Here is a 15,691-nt window from a genome sequence, read left to right on the forward strand (position 1 = left end):
TTATTAGCACTGTTCTTCCGACGTCTGATTTCTTTTTAAAAAATGCGTTTCTAAAGTGCATAAACTTTTGGGATTGACTGTATAGCCAATACATCCTTAATATGTTTCATCCGAGTAACATCTCGGGTAGTCTACACGGACAATGCATTTCGTCGAATGAATTCCGTAGCCCCGTGAATGGAAGACGTTTTGATTGCCGAGGAATGGACCGATGCCTGAGTGCTCGAGCTTTTTGGTATTATGACCGACGATGCTCTACCTTCTCTTATCTATAATATATCTCCTTTCAATATTATATCAGATATTTTTAAAATCAAAAGCTATCTCGAGCTACTTTAACAGATACGAATACATTGTGATTACAGCAAGTTCCCTTAGTGTACAAAATCACGATCACGTTAGTGATCGAGCATAATCACGGGTCGTGATCATGATTTTGTGATCACCGTGAAAAATCGCGTTTAGTGATTTTGAATGCAATCCCTAATGGACAGAGATTTGTTAGGAAAATCGCAGAATCATCGATGCATCAAATTGCACATCCTTTATCTGATAATGCTGATCACTATCTATTCAGCCGATCGTGTAAAGATTATGCAACGATCGAATGAGCGAAAACAAAATAGAGAACTAGGGAACGACCGATTAGATAAAAAAGTCGCCTCGAACTAAACGCGAATTACTCTAATTATCCGACAGTCTTCTTCTCTAATTGCCGTCGATCATGTTTAATTACCAAGACTTCGCCTGCTCGCCTAATCGACGTCGTCCCGATACACAGACGCGATGGCTGGCTGACTAGTCGCCAGGCGCTCTCGATATCACTCGGACAGACGAGTCTTGGTCTAAAACAAAATGTTCTGGAGTATGAAACGTCAAGTGGTTCGCGAATTAGCAATAAGAACTTCGTTATCCGGTCAGGTGATCGAAATGTATAAAGTGTAAATATTCTACTTCAGATCATGGCCCCTTACACGTTTTGTGGACGGTAAATCAATTAATCTGTGGGATATAAGGTAAAGGAGGTAGTACCTGGACACTTTTGAACATAAATTTTTTATAATGTTTTTTACTACGAAATTTAAGCATAGTACATGAAAACTTATCATCTTAGCAGATTCATTTCAACGAATGGCAATTCGATCTTATAATACTTTTTAATGAAATCAGTGAATGTTGTGTTATACTGAATGAGATTTCTGAGCTAGTGAATCACAGAAAAAGTGAACGCGTAATCCGGCGTATAATAGATCGTTTATACAGATACCGGCTTATTAATGCAACACCGGTGTCCACCGTTGAATTTCGTAACGAGACCGGACCGTGGCTCGGGTCACGGGTCCCCTGCAATTTATATCTCAATTAAAACTCCGACGGTTTCGCGTCGTTCATAAATCACTCGATGAATTTCGCGGCTTGTCCGAAGTTTCACATGCCTCGGCTCTTTCTAAACGTTAATCTTATACTCGAATCCACTCGCCTAATACCGGCTACCATTTACGTAACATTCCCTGCCGTTCATTTTTCTACCGTCGATCGTCGTTTAATCGTCCCCAAGATCGATCCCTCCCCGAAGAAACAAGTTGGACGTGCCGTCGCGGGACAGATTCCTCTCCATTACCGAAATTGCACTGATTTCCTCGTAGAACTTCACCAAATCTCGGCGTTCACCGATCGATCCACGAAAATCTCGTATCAATAATTAATTAAATGTTTCGGTCGATTCATTTTCAAAAATCTTATAAATTTCTGACGATTTACTATGTGTTATACGATATATAAAGATGAACATTAATTTTTATATTCCTGTAAGCTCTCGTATCAAAGGACGTTCCAATTGATACGATTGACGTCGATGGAAACTGTGTGCTCGCGTGATGAAAGCACGCGAGACACGTAATTTGTTATTGCGTCGGGAACAGATGCAGGCGAGTTTAATCAAGAGCAACGAGATCATGAAAGGTCGGTGAGGGTAGCGTCCAGCAGCGAAAGGGTTGTTTTACCTGAACGGGGATCTCCCCGTTAAAGCGCATATCAAGGCGAGCCCTGTTTACGGTTGCCAGGGAAACACCGGTGTACGCGTACGCAAGGGGATCCCGCATGTCCATCCGCGACGTGCTTTCACGAGGCCCGGGCCTTTGAACGAATTAAAGCATTTGGGAAATTGGATTCCTGCCCGAGGATAGGGAATGCACGTGTGGATTTGCCGATTCTATTCCGCCTCGGTGCTCTCAACGATATCTCTCCGACGTTCCGAAAACTTCTCATTCTCTAAGTGAATTCATTGCTTTTCCTCGAAACTTTTCAAAATAATTAGCTTAAGACCGACAATCGTTTATGCTACAAAAGACCATCATTAGTATCGATAAATCTAGAATAGGTGGGCTCGTAGAACGTTGAGAAGTCGTTCATAAATATCCAGTTCAAAGGCATCGTAAAATCGGATTCAACGAACTCCACGCAGCCCTTGGACCTTTCCCGATTCAGGTAAGAAAACGAGACCTACCCTTGGACGGTACGAAAACTAAAGGCCGCCCAAGAACTAAATTGTACCTATTATATACACCAAAAGAATGCTGATAACTCAGCTGAAGAAATCCCGTCTTACGCGAAATTAGAAAATACTGTTTAATATTTCTGATATTTCGTACGCAATAAAAAGACAGACTGACACTGGCAAGGAAAGGGAAAGGAACGCTAAACGATCTGCGTCAGATTGGCTCGTTTCAGAACAAACGTAGCACCTGCGGCGAGTGGGCCAAATTTCAAGGCGTCTATTTATGGTTGCCAAGGAAACATACACGCGAGTACACGATGTTACGAGGGGATCGCGGAAACCCCTTTCGCGCGTCCGGCAACCGCGATAACTGTCGCCGTATTTTCCGGACGGTACACGGGTAAAAGGGGATCGTAACGCGCACAGGAATTCGCGACACCGCGGATCGATCGTCAACATAGCGAATCGTACCATCGAACGTATTAAAATATTTTGACGAGTTTTGTAAAGAATCCTTGTACTATTTATATTTAACACTAGAAAGACTGAAAGTTAGTATATACTAATATATTGCCNTTTATGCATTATTATTTGTACATTTGCCCAAAAGCAGTAAAAATGAGTTCCTTGGGCAATCTAGTGTTAATGCCGAATTAAAATCCTCATCACAATGTTTTTATAACCTGTGGATTTTTATATATCTATAAAAGATATTACTCAGCAATGCATTCAGTATGGAAAAACATATTTAGACCCAGGCGCGTGATACGATTAATCCATAAAAGCAAATCTGATTATTTAATCAGAAAAATCTGTAATCTAGTTACAAGCAGTAATAAGAAATGATATAGAAAAAGTTTTCTGAATCAGTTCCGGTAAAACAGAGTAGATTAACTGTTAGTCACGGGAAAATGTGTTTTATACAGGTAAAAAGACTGTAAACGTCTACGAAGCGTGAAAACTGTTGGCCCCGGAGCCAATGTTCTTTCCCGTGCACCGTTAGATCCGCCCAATAACGTGAAACGGTTATGTTTCTGGCCGCGTGCAATTTCTCCTTCGTTAATCCCGGTTATACAATGTCGCACGCGCCTTTCTCCGACCGCTCCCATCCCGTGACACGTGATTTTACCTGCACACTACGATGTAACCGTCGACAAAGAAGGATCTATTCAAGTAACGTATGGAACGTTAATTATCCGCTAACAACTGTTCAACGTGCCTTCTATATTTAAACGTCACGAGATTAAGTCCGAGCTGCGTGTTTCTGATATTAAAGTTGCCACCTCCCATTCAGTTCGTATCGTCATCCCACGAAAAATACTTGGATAAACATAAAAAATTAATAGATAAATCAAGGATACGAAGTTTCAATATCTACATTTTTTTTTTTTAATATTTTTAAGGATTCTTATTGTATACATAATTACTGTTATACTATTCGAATTGTCGGGAGTAGAGAATAAGGGAGATTGTAGATAGACACTGCAGTCTTTTATGTATAAAAATCGGCGATTGCGAGATGTCTCGAGTACGTTGTCCTCTCTTTCCCGGTTTGTATGCAACGTGCGAATTCGAACCGTTCCACTTGGCATAAAATATCGGAATAGAAGCGTTTGTCAGTTGCACTCGCGATGCAATCACGCGTACCGACACGTACGATTTCCAGGCGACGACGCGACGCGAACCACGTGCATCCTTGAGCCGCTTCGAGGTTCGTGAACCTGCCGTTCGCGAGTTAATCGCGGATCGATGCGAGGCTTGAGATAGGATTTCCGTGCAGCGTTTCGTGACTGTCTTACCGTTTATACTCCGTTCGTCAAAATTTTACGCATGTCTGCGTCGAACGCGTAACAACTCGGCACAGGACTTGATAACTGAATGAATAGAATTATGCATAGGCCAACGCATAGAATTTTCTGGCGAATGAAACGTCGATAGACGATTACAACAGTTGGATAAAAATGTGTTGACAAGACTACAGGTTTGATCTCTGTTTATTAATCGGAGATTTGTAACAAGTCTGATGGTAAACACGATAAGAATCTTTAGATATCGTTTCGAGTTATTGTTTAATTAGTACGATCGATATCGAACTAGCCGTAATTGCATCGAGAAGCTTCGACGATCAAGATTATTCTAGATCTTCGATCACCCTGTCCTCATTGAGACCATTCAACGTTGTATTCGATAGTTTGCTGGCGAGACGATGTTTAACTGAAGAATCTAACATGGTGCATACTGATTGCCCTGTAATATGATCACTAAACAAGGAAGTCGATCAGCGGGAACATTTTTTTTTGCAGCCTTTCACCGGGTTGCATTAGCAGTGATACCGTCCAAGCAGCAACGTTCCAATCCAGAATAGAGTCCAAGGACCAGCACGGACCGACGTACGCTTGTGCAAGACGCAGCGCGCGTGTCTACCGTACTGGTCAATCTAATCCATCGCCTCTTCTCTAAGACGGACGACGAAGGTGCGAGGAGAGCAGACACTCGTGAAAGGAGAACAATCCGATGATCATTTTCCAATGGAACGAGACGCTGGTGCATCCTTATTTGTAGCTGACAGGACTCGTGGATGCAAAACGCGGGTGCGAATGAATTCCACGCTCGTGACGAGCGATCGTGAGAACGCGCGATTCTATTTCGTAAAACAGAATTTATTTTACTCGAACTAAACGTCTTCTGTACTGACTGCCTCCGATATATTTTATTCTAATGATTCTAGCAAAGGAAATCCGATGTCGATGTTCATAGACAAAATAGGCTGGAGTTTATTTATCTTGTTAGTCATTAGAAAACTTGAGCATCTGTTGCTAGAGTTTACGAATCAAGGATTGAATTAATTGATGTTAAATAAAAATGATCGAGCTGATTCATTGGAATTTTTTAAGATCGGGCTATGAAATGAGGGAGACGCGTCGGAAACGTTAGAGTGGCAAGGAAGAGCGCAATTTTGGGAAGGATTAGGCCAACTGGCCCGGAAACCGCAGCAGCTGCGGTACGCAATATGCGTCCACGGGTCCTCTGCGCCACGACGGATTCTTGTGAAACGATGGACAAAATCGGAGGACGAGTCGATTGAAGGTTTCTGAATGAACGATGCGTCACGCGCCTCTCAGGCGCCGCGTTAATGCCGCCTTCCGAGTAAATCAATTAAAGGATGAACTTCAACGAGACTGTGAGTCTCTTTGTTCTTCGGAGAAAGAGTAGATAGATTTATTCGATCAAACACCTCTATTGATGCGAGACAACGTGTTCATCAAATTTTTTACAATTATTAAACCTGGTGTAATTCGAGCGCAGAGGTACTTTTAACTGACGCATAATGATTTTATCAAGACGTAAGTATTGTGTACGAATTCATTAACACGTTGACTGCCGCGCGTATTTCCAATCAAATGTCCTTTAGGCCACGAGTGCTGCTGCACCAAGCGTACTCGCAATAACAATTTCCCGTTTCGTTTGTTTGCATGACATCATGTTTAGTCATTTGTTTCCATTATTAAATTCTTGAGGTCCTCACGTATTACCTCGCCACTCCACACGATCAGTTTGGAGAAATTCTGCTGTCACCCGAATATGGGTGACGCGGCAGTCAACGTGTTAAGGATGTATTGGCTATACAGTCAATCCCAAAAGTTTATGTTTATGTTTATGTTAAGTGTTATTTACTCTTGTAGTTTAACCATTTCAAATGTTTCCGTCAGTCTGTACAATGAAATCGATGATCCACAGATGATTTTGAACGATATTTTTTACTGACTCGCTCTGTATGTCGATAGTTCAATGCTCTACGTAAAACAAGAATTGATGTACTGAGAGTGAAAGAGTAGAAGCTGTATCACGTCGTGACGTTTTCAAGTGTCAACTAATCCTGGACACGAGCTCTAAACACGGGGACAAGCGAGAAACTAGAAAACGGCGCGACAGGCTCGTAAATCGAACGATTTAACTTCGGCCGAGCCTCGTCCCCCGGACTCTTCCTTCGAGCTTGTCCCGATGAACCAGTGAATCCGCGAAAAAGAGTAGGGAGAACCATCCCCCGTTAATGCCAAAGTAATGACTGGGGTGGCAACGTTCGAGGATACTCTCGTCGAGTCGCCATTGCCACTGCTTCTAGCCTGCACTCCACCCTTCGAGCCACCCCAATGGAGCATTTCGTGGGGTGGAACGCACACGCGTGTACGTCAACTCTGTGCCAATCATGGCCGCGAAAAATGAACCGAATATTCGTGAAGATGTCCCAAAAACTTTCCTTCATTTCCAGATCCAGTGTCAACCGTGTCAAATGTATTGATTCGAATCAAATTATTTAAGAGAACAGTTATGGACCGACGACTCGTTACATTCTAATATTTGGTTCGAAATATGGACTTGGTAACTGAAAATCGATGAAGAAATTCTATGGCAGAGTCTTTTCCGGAAGCTGGGTAGGTTCGTAAATCGATGGACACGCAATCACGTCTAACGGCTTGTAATAACCGAGGAATCGACGATAACGAAATCCATAAAACGGGTTACTACGTTCTAGAAAGTTCCACCTGGCTGTGTCAAGGGCCCGAAAAGGACCATGCCTATCTCAGCCGAAGTCCTAATCGTAAACAACGGTATGGCCGATCGGTCGCCATTAAGTCGGCGATTCGAAGGGAGCGAAAGGGCCGGGCCGCTCGTTTCGCCTCTCCATTTCCTGTTGCTGGAAAGTTTCGCCCTTGGGCGTCCCGAAAAGAAGGGCCGCGCAGGTGCCGCGGTGCGTGCGACAACGAATTACGATCACCCCTTTAATTCCTGTCGAGTGATTCACGAATAAATCGAATTGTCTTTTTTATATTCTGCCGGTGAGAACGTGCGATCTCGGGATATACTGTACGTGCAACTGTTCACGTGTGTAGGCGATTTCTTTGACGGTTTCTTATTAAAATTAATAGGAGATCTGATAATAACGATGGCAAACAAGGTGCCGTCGCACGGTGTTGGCAATGAAATACGTCGGTTAAACGAGACAGATCGAGGAATAGATTAGAGCAGACCGAAGGGGTAGATATCGAGATAATGGCAAACGACTTGGCAGCTTCGCGAAACGAACGGTGTCGGGTCACGAGCGATGATTGTTGAAAGAACTCGTGGCATACGCCGCCGCCGCCGCCGCCGCCGCCGCCGCCGCCGCCGCCGCTGCCGCTGCCGCAACAGCAGCAACAGCAGCGGCAGTATATCCAATAAAAATTTGTCGGCACGCGAAACCCCTGTAATTACGAGAACCGGATTTTCGACGATACAACGCTACGGCTGATCGTCACGGTAATATAGAAATTAATGGCGAGCTTCCTTGGAAAGCGGCGCCGCCGTTCAGGAAGAACAATGAGTCACCGCGAACTGGGTCGTACATACAGAAGACCATCTGCCCCGGAAATCGATTTTCATTGATAGAGAACCGTCGCGTTTCACCGATAACTCATCTAACGCAACGCTCGATTGAAGCTAATGAATTTAATGGAGGTAACTGCGACGCGTAACCCTCCATTATCCATTGTAATTTGGTGGTCGCCCTCTCTTCCTGCCGTGGCGAGCACTCTACGGAATTGAGGTTCGAAGGATCATAACGATTTGTCCGTTCGACGTTGAATGATTAACCCGATCGACTTTGTTTATTTAAATTTATTTCGCAAGATTTCCCGCGCGATTCCCCCTGGGCTTTCAGCGGATTCCACCAGCAACGCCGTGGCATCGATCTCGCGGAATGGTCGACGGCTTCTACCCGTCGTCTTTGACGAGCACCGACGCAGAAGGAATTTCTTTTCTCGAAGCTTCTGACGACGCGCTGACTCGTAACTCACGCGTTCTTCTATTGCATCCCCGCCTTATGCATATAACATTCGGAGAACACGCGAAAATGCTCCGATGACAGTAACGCGATACGAGGCCTCGCGTGAACCCCGGGCATTTCTCATCGCGGAGAAGTGAATATATCAGAGCGGCTCCTATAAGCGAGGCTCGTTTTTTACCGCGGCAAATCAACCGGGATATACTGAGTAACTGAGTCCTTTCTGGTCCAAATCGACTGTTCGAAAAGGTGAAATATGGAGAAGCCCAAGTGCTGAAAATCGAAGACCTATTCCCTTTGAACTTTCTTTCACAGTTCGGAAAATCGGTGCACGCCAGAGATTCTGGAAAAATAAAACAGGATCAAAAGATATGATCTTCTGCTAACTATATAAAAATGCTGTAAAATCCTCGCGACATTCGGACTTAAACGAGATCTGTACAAAGTTGTTGTTTTTCAATTCTGACAAATGCAATTCGTAAAAACTTTAATTGCAATAACATTCGAACTGGAGATAAAACATTCTCGTCCAAGCTGATTGGAACACGCGCGAGGGAACTGGATACAGAAGGGCACGATTCGCAGACGACGGAATGGCTTTTCAATCTCGGGCTGTTTTTCTCTTTTTGTACCAGGCGGATGAAAAATCGTGGACGGAACGATGATCGATGAGTTCGCCGATACACGGCCGAAGAGAGAACAGAGAAAAGGGACCCGATGTATTCTCGCGATGCGTTATCGGTTCGAAGCGCAGCGACGGATCTACATCAAGGTAATCACGGCAATACGTCATATGGAAAGAGCTTACACACGCGTGGCACGTAGCAGTACACGCGGGGGTGGACCTGGATATATAGATTCATCGGGCCTTCTATATTCACCCCTACGGTTTCCCATGGGTTGCCAACCAAAATCAAGACTGCCAAATTAGCGCTACGCGGATCCCGACATTTGTCAAAAACCAGTTTCGTTCTCATGAATTTATCAGAGTTCAGATGTTTGTGTAAAACATTTATGATACGAGTTATACAAATTATAGCAGTCTCTTGTTCTTCCAATCATCCAATCGTAAGTATTGCAATGCAACGCAACGTTCGAGAGTTTCTCGCCCCAGTTACTCTCGAAGATCACTTGAGGAATCTCATGAAACCGTTCGAAGGGTGAATTAACCCTTTGATTGAACGTTCCGCGTTTAAGTTGAATGTAAACTCGCGTCTGTCACGTAGAGACCGTAACTCTTACCGTAAACGCGATTCGATATCATAAGAGAAGTTAATAGTATACATCTGAAAGCTCATGCGCGCACCAACATGGGTAAGATTACACGTTACACGGGTATTTCTCGGCTCGATTGGACCGATTCGCTACACAATTTCCAAGCCTCGTAAAACTACTGGCTCGTATCTTGAAATTAATCTACCGATGCGATTCTTAATTTTTCTAAGGAAAACAGCCACAAGTTCTGCTCTTAAATGTTTTCCATTAACAACGTTCTTTAAAAATCGCCGGACCGTCAAGGTTATGGACAACCGCGAACTTGAGAGATCGAAATCTGCGACGAGTACTCGTGCTCCTAACACTTTTACGACGTGTAGTAAAAAAGGAAGAGTGGACACACGTGCTGCTGCTGTGAATTCGGCCGGCGCCTGTCCCGCAACTTTCCTACTCCTCTGCTTTGGGAACCAAAAACGAGAGAAAAAGACGAACGAGACTGGTTCTCCGTGCTTCGATTCCATGCCCGAAGAACGGCGAACTAGTTTCCGCTGCGCAGTTTGACCCACATACAAGCGCACGTGTGCGAATCCGCGCGGGAAGGTCGGACCAGGACGACGCGTCTTCCCTTTTTATTCCGGCACACAGGGACGACTGTAAATTGTGCACGCGCGTGTAGAGAGAGGCTTAATACGTAATAGGGGCCCTTAGACCTTGGGCCCCGCATAGCGCAGGCTAACAGGCTCTGCTGCCTTCCAGCTGCTCCGCAACCATAACACGCACTCTCCACCCTTCTCTCCCTTGCAAATTATCGCGACCTTGGATTCTACACGCTCCACCGGGAACTGCACGTGCGCTCCGCGTACTACGTCCAATCGGAATTTTAAACCCTGATTTACATTGTTATTGTTCAATTCTTATCAACAGACTGTAAGGTAAAGGAGGTAGTACCTGGACACTTTTGTAATATATGTATTAAAATAATCGCATTAAAAAAAAATTGCTGTCAATCGCAGTAGTAGGACACATTTAATCTGAACGAGTGGTGTAGTAGGACAAGTATGGAATCAGAACTGGGACAATATTATTATGACGCCTCTAAGCGAATTGAGAAACAGTTGGATTAAGAGAAAGGGTTGAAAAGTTATGAAAATACACTAAATCATTTATTGTGAAAAATATATCATACGTTTGAATGGGTTTTATAGCAGATCGGAATTTATCCAGGTATTGCAGCGCGATTAATTAGCGAGGGGCTAAACCTGGACAGCCACTGCCGTCTTGTCCCACTTGTACGTATTAAGTTTCAAAAGGGATTGTAAACTTGGACAGTTAATTATTATTAAATACATATCTATTATGTCCAAGTACTGGTTCCAAAATTCGTTTCGTCCCAGTACTACTTCCTTTACCTTATTTCTTGTACGAAAATTGATCGTGCAGATAGGATAAAGGCTGTACGACTTGATGTGGGAAGCTATTTTTTTTAATACATAAATACCGCGAGTGTTTCACGCTGCGAAAACGGAATCTGCTCGACGACGGGGATATGAGAGAATGCAGATTTAATATTGGAAATTTTTGCGTGAGCACGATTGGAATTAATTAAAAGGAGAGTACGAGGGGTTCTCGTTTCGACAAAGTGTTTTCGATGCGTCTTAAAGGTTTTTAGCCGGGCTAGATAGCCGTAGATATCGGAGGGTGCGGGAATTATAGCGAACGGAACGGTCCTCGAAAGGACCTCGGGGGCATTCGATCATTATTTTCACGGGATGCGGCTGCTCAATGGGCCGCAATCCCTCAGCCGCGATCGGCGATATTACGAATCCGCCCTTAATCGGGACACGGGTCCGAGTTACAATGATTCCACCGAACAAATCGCCGGACATCGAGGAGAGGAAAAAAAAAGCGAGTGAGTGAGCGAAGACCGCATCGTGAGCCCCCCCGCGAGCTTCGGATATATGACGGAGTCAAAACCACTGTGGCAACCGATCGACCATCGCGGATAACGCATTGTGAGGAAAAAAATGAGCCACGGGGAACAGATATCTGTTCACATTTCTTACAGAAAATCGCATAACCTGAGTGAAAATATGAAATGCGATTTAGTAGAAGGAATGTGACCAAATAGGAAAAACCTTTTCCAAGTTCCACGCATAATAAATTTGTAGATCGAACCGAGCATCAATCCTTAGTAAACGTCCCTCCAGAAAACAGTTACACGACTACAGAGTAAATGCCAAGTTTCTTGCGAACTGATTCGCGTCTCGCAGGCTGTCGCGGGTCATCCGCGAGGGTGACTACAATATTTGAAATTCAGATGCTCGGATTGTTTCGTTAAATCAAGAGGAACGCGGCCCCGGTGAGTTTGCGAGAGGGCGAGATATCACATACCACCTTCGTCCCCCTCGCGCCGAGTGTCACGTATGTTTATGGCTAAATCACTTTCGCCGTTTCACCCGTGGCACCTTTCATATTTTCTCCCTTCCGTGTCTCCCGAATATGGGATACATGCGTCACATATTCTAGATAGAAGAACAGAATTTCCTGATCAAATATTACATTCGTTTTGGCTGCCATGAACACTTACAAAATTCGAAAAATATATCAAGATCTTCTAATAGGCCGCAAATATATGAAATACAAAAGTGATATGATTGAAATAATAGACTAAAATATTACATGAGTTTGACTCAGAGTTTCATCTTAGTCTGTAGCTTTTATTAAACCGTTCCTAAGATTCACGAGGGTTTCGATGTGCTACGGGAAACTTTTTCTATTACGGTAACACAATGCTCGGAGTCTCTGCGATCCGCGAGGGAGATAGCGTCCGCGAAGAGAAAACGAAGGGACCCGGAGTGAAGAATCGCCGATTTTAATAGCCCTTTATTACACCCGACTGCGGCTCGTGCCGCGCGAGAAAATCAATACAACAGCCGAGAGACACATCGTTCGGTCCACAGATACTTTATTGCGAGATCTACGTTCGTTCTAAAGTCAATCTTGTATTAAACACCGCAGTAACTGTAAAACCAAGAACAGAAACAACGAACGTCGCAGTGAAAAACGCGAAACTGAAGAGTGAAATTTTATATCTGAAAGCGTTCTCACAATCAACGACACGGTTGGAAAATGCAGACGCGGCAATAATTCAAGGGCCCGTTTTAAAAACGATCAGGGATGATTTAACGCGCATTGTGTCACTGTTCGCACGTAGGATTTATGACGATTGCGCCTGTAACCGGTAACAGTCGCCCCTGCGTCGCACTCCCATTATGCCATAACAATTTTTACGGGCGCATCTTTTTTTTCCAACCGCCGGAGATGAAAGAGAGACGAAAATATAACGGATGGAGACAACGTCGAAGGGACAGGGCTACCTGCGCGGACCTATTGTCCACAAGTGGAGCAGTTCTCGAGTTCCTTCACTTTATTTCTTCCTCGTTTCGATGGAGTACCGCAAAGGTCGTTCTCCACAATTTTAGTCCCGTTCCCTTTACGTGCAACTGGCCAGATACTGAGAAAATGAATTAAATCCTCGAAGTCGAATCCTCTTCTTTCTGTATTAAAAAAGAAAATAGAGGAAGGCTCTTGATATTCAGAGGAACCAAACGAAATTCTCAATTTCGTTTTAGAAACCGATTGGTCACGTCTATCGCAATTTTTGGGGACAGGTGTGGTCATAAAACGGTAACAATTGTATGCCTTCGGGCTCGGGTGGCCGGTGGCCAATTGTGTTTCGCACAAGAGCTTATCTCGTGCACTTTTTCACGGCACTTCTCGTGCCCCATTTGCGGTCGGGGATTCTAACTTCTATACACCGTTTCGGCCATAAATATGCTGCGCGCACTTTCAGGGGTGGTAAGTTCTCTTTGTTTGCTCTCGTTGGCGAAGTTCGAGAAAGGGGAGCGCGAGAGAGGAAATGGAAGACGACGTCGGGAAAGAAAGAGGGGAGAGAAAAAAAGCGAGGGCCGGTCGAAAGTGGGTCGAAGAGAACGCGGAGAGCCGGAACGAAGGGAGGACTGACTCCGATTCTTTTTCTAGCGTAACTCCCGGCCAAAATAGGCGGTCCTTGGAATCTAATTATCAGTACGCTCGCTGGAAACTCTGGATTATTTATGTCCGTTCTTTGTTCGACCGCGCGTTTCTCTTGGCTCGTGTATCTTACCAGGGAAAAAAGGGATTTCAAGAGGAAGTCGCCGACGACGTCGCCGAGATAAAATTCCTTAACCCGTTTGCGTCATTGCCTACATACCGTTTTTTAATATGAAGGATGAACAAAGAAAACTTTCAAATTATTTATTCATTTCGTTATGGTGCATCAGAGAATTAATTTTGGTTCGATAAAATTGCCAATAAATAAATTGATGCGTCGATAGTTGTATCATTGTATCAGATATCTTTTCCAGCAGTTGTTATATGAAATGTCGAGTTAATTATTATTATTATAATAACAGTGTGTGATGCAAATGGGTTAAATTTCGGCCTTCTTTCGAGGCGAGTTTTTCCTCGCATTCCAATTGCGAGGGATCCACGGCGAAGGGAGATCCGTTTTTACGTTTCCATTAAAACTCGAAATCGTTACGGCAACGGGTTCATCGAGGCGCGACGCGACACGATAGGCATGCATAAAGACCGGCTTGTTCGTACAGTTTAATAAATGCGGCCATTAAAATTGAAATTAGCCAAAACTCGCTTGGGGTGCAGGGGTCACGTCTGCAGATACGGGTCAACTCGCGTCCTGATCCAAAACTGCTTTCGATCAATCCTCGCATTTAGTATAAAATTCGTTCTCAACGTTTCGTAAGCAAGGGAGTAAGTTTCTCGAAATGGGTATTTAAATGGATCTGAGAAACGGTAGAGAAGTCGGAAAAGCATTTTCCTAAGAAAAGACATTCTATTTTCGTCGAAGGGGCCGCCAGCTCGCCGAGCATTAAACCACGGAACGAACGGAGCCACAGATGTACCTCCGAGGCTGGCCCAAATTTCGGTACGTGGGGACCACCGAATTGCACCCCACACAATAACGTCGGATATACAATAAAGACAGACCCGTGCATCTCGTTCGTTGAAAAGAGCTTAACCATTCATGGCGATAAAATATAGTAACTGTGTGACACATGCAGCACCGGCGCCCGGTCATAACTCTGACGCGAGTATTAATGCGTATGGTGCACGCAGATGCCTCTCTTCTCCCCTGTCGATCGACCGTGTTCGTGAAGAATGTTTTTTACGACATCGTATCTCACCGGCGGGTAACTACTCTATCGAGAAAACGTCGTCGTAACATTCCAGATATTTTAATCAAGCCCCCGCGAACGTCCAAGTTTCTTCTTCGACACAAACTTCCTTTTCATAACGCAATATCGCGAATGTTCGAATTTCCGGCTCCATCGTTAAAACAACGTTGCAGCGATTTCTTTTCATCGGTCATGAAAGTCGCTTGTCTTTACAGTTGGAAACAGTCGATCGAACGTGTGTGCCAAGCTGAGGCAATTAATCCGACGGATAATATGGTGAAATATGCCAAGCCCATTAGCGAAGAGTGACGTAGATTCCAGATGGGGAGGGAGGGGTATGCGAAACTTGAAATCGCATCCTGGGAATGGGTACCCGGTCGTATTCACAGTGAGGTGCAGGCTGCACTTCGACCTGTCCACATGCTTGCACCGGTGCACACGAGGCCGTTCGCTGCGTATCGGCTTCCCCTGTTTCGGACCACGTTTACGGTGATGCGCAACGGACCCCACTATACAGTCCCACGAAACGGAGGAACCGGTAGCAGCTAGCCAGCCAGTGGCGTGCATAAAGCCCCGGCGAATTTCAATAGGTTTCGCGCGCGATACCTTTATACTTGGACCATTCTTTTCTGGCCATAAAAAGCGCACATTCCCGTACGCGACCGGCTTAAAACACACGCGTCCCATCGTAAATCACCTCCCTAGCACGCGGAACTCTGCCAGTTTCATTAGAGGACCGACGCTCTTTCAAAATGTTTTCGGTCAAAAGTAATAGTGGAACAGGAAATGAAAACAAAGTTTCGAGTTGAAAAGCCACCGTGAAACGTAGAAAACAATTGCCCCTCCGGGTCTGTTATTCAATATCCTATTACGCTGCTTGAAAAACTTTTGCCAAGATAGTGTCTCGTTTCGCGTACACGA

General features: G+C 44.6%; 1 protein-coding gene and 2 long non-coding RNA genes across 6 annotated transcripts in view; 2 read left to right on the forward strand and 1 right to left on the reverse strand.

Moving 5' to 3' along the window:
- Positions 1–15,691, reverse strand: part of LOC113465022 (uncharacterized) — a 54,168-nt gene that overhangs the window by 18,948 nt on the left and 19,529 nt on the right. The window lies entirely within an intron of this gene.
- Positions 2,225–5,882, forward strand: LOC113465027 (uncharacterized). The gene is made up of 3 exons (XR_003389863.1): positions 2,225–2,487; positions 4,801–5,088; positions 5,392–5,882. It is a non-coding gene; the product is annotated as an uncharacterized LOC113465027 (long non-coding RNA).
- On the forward strand, positions 6,172–7,242 carry LOC113465026 (uncharacterized). Its single transcript, XR_003389862.1, has 3 exons — positions 6,172–6,682; positions 6,768–6,930; positions 7,032–7,242. It is a non-coding gene; the product is annotated as an uncharacterized LOC113465026 (long non-coding RNA).

The sequence above is a fragment of the Ceratina calcarata genome, unplaced genomic scaffold (genome assembly GCF_001652005.2).
Source record: "Ceratina calcarata isolate Rehan_Ccalc_2016 unplaced genomic scaffold, ASM165200v1 scaffold78.2, whole genome shotgun sequence".
Taxonomy (NCBI): domain Eukaryota; kingdom Metazoa; phylum Arthropoda; class Insecta; order Hymenoptera; family Apidae; genus Ceratina; species Ceratina calcarata.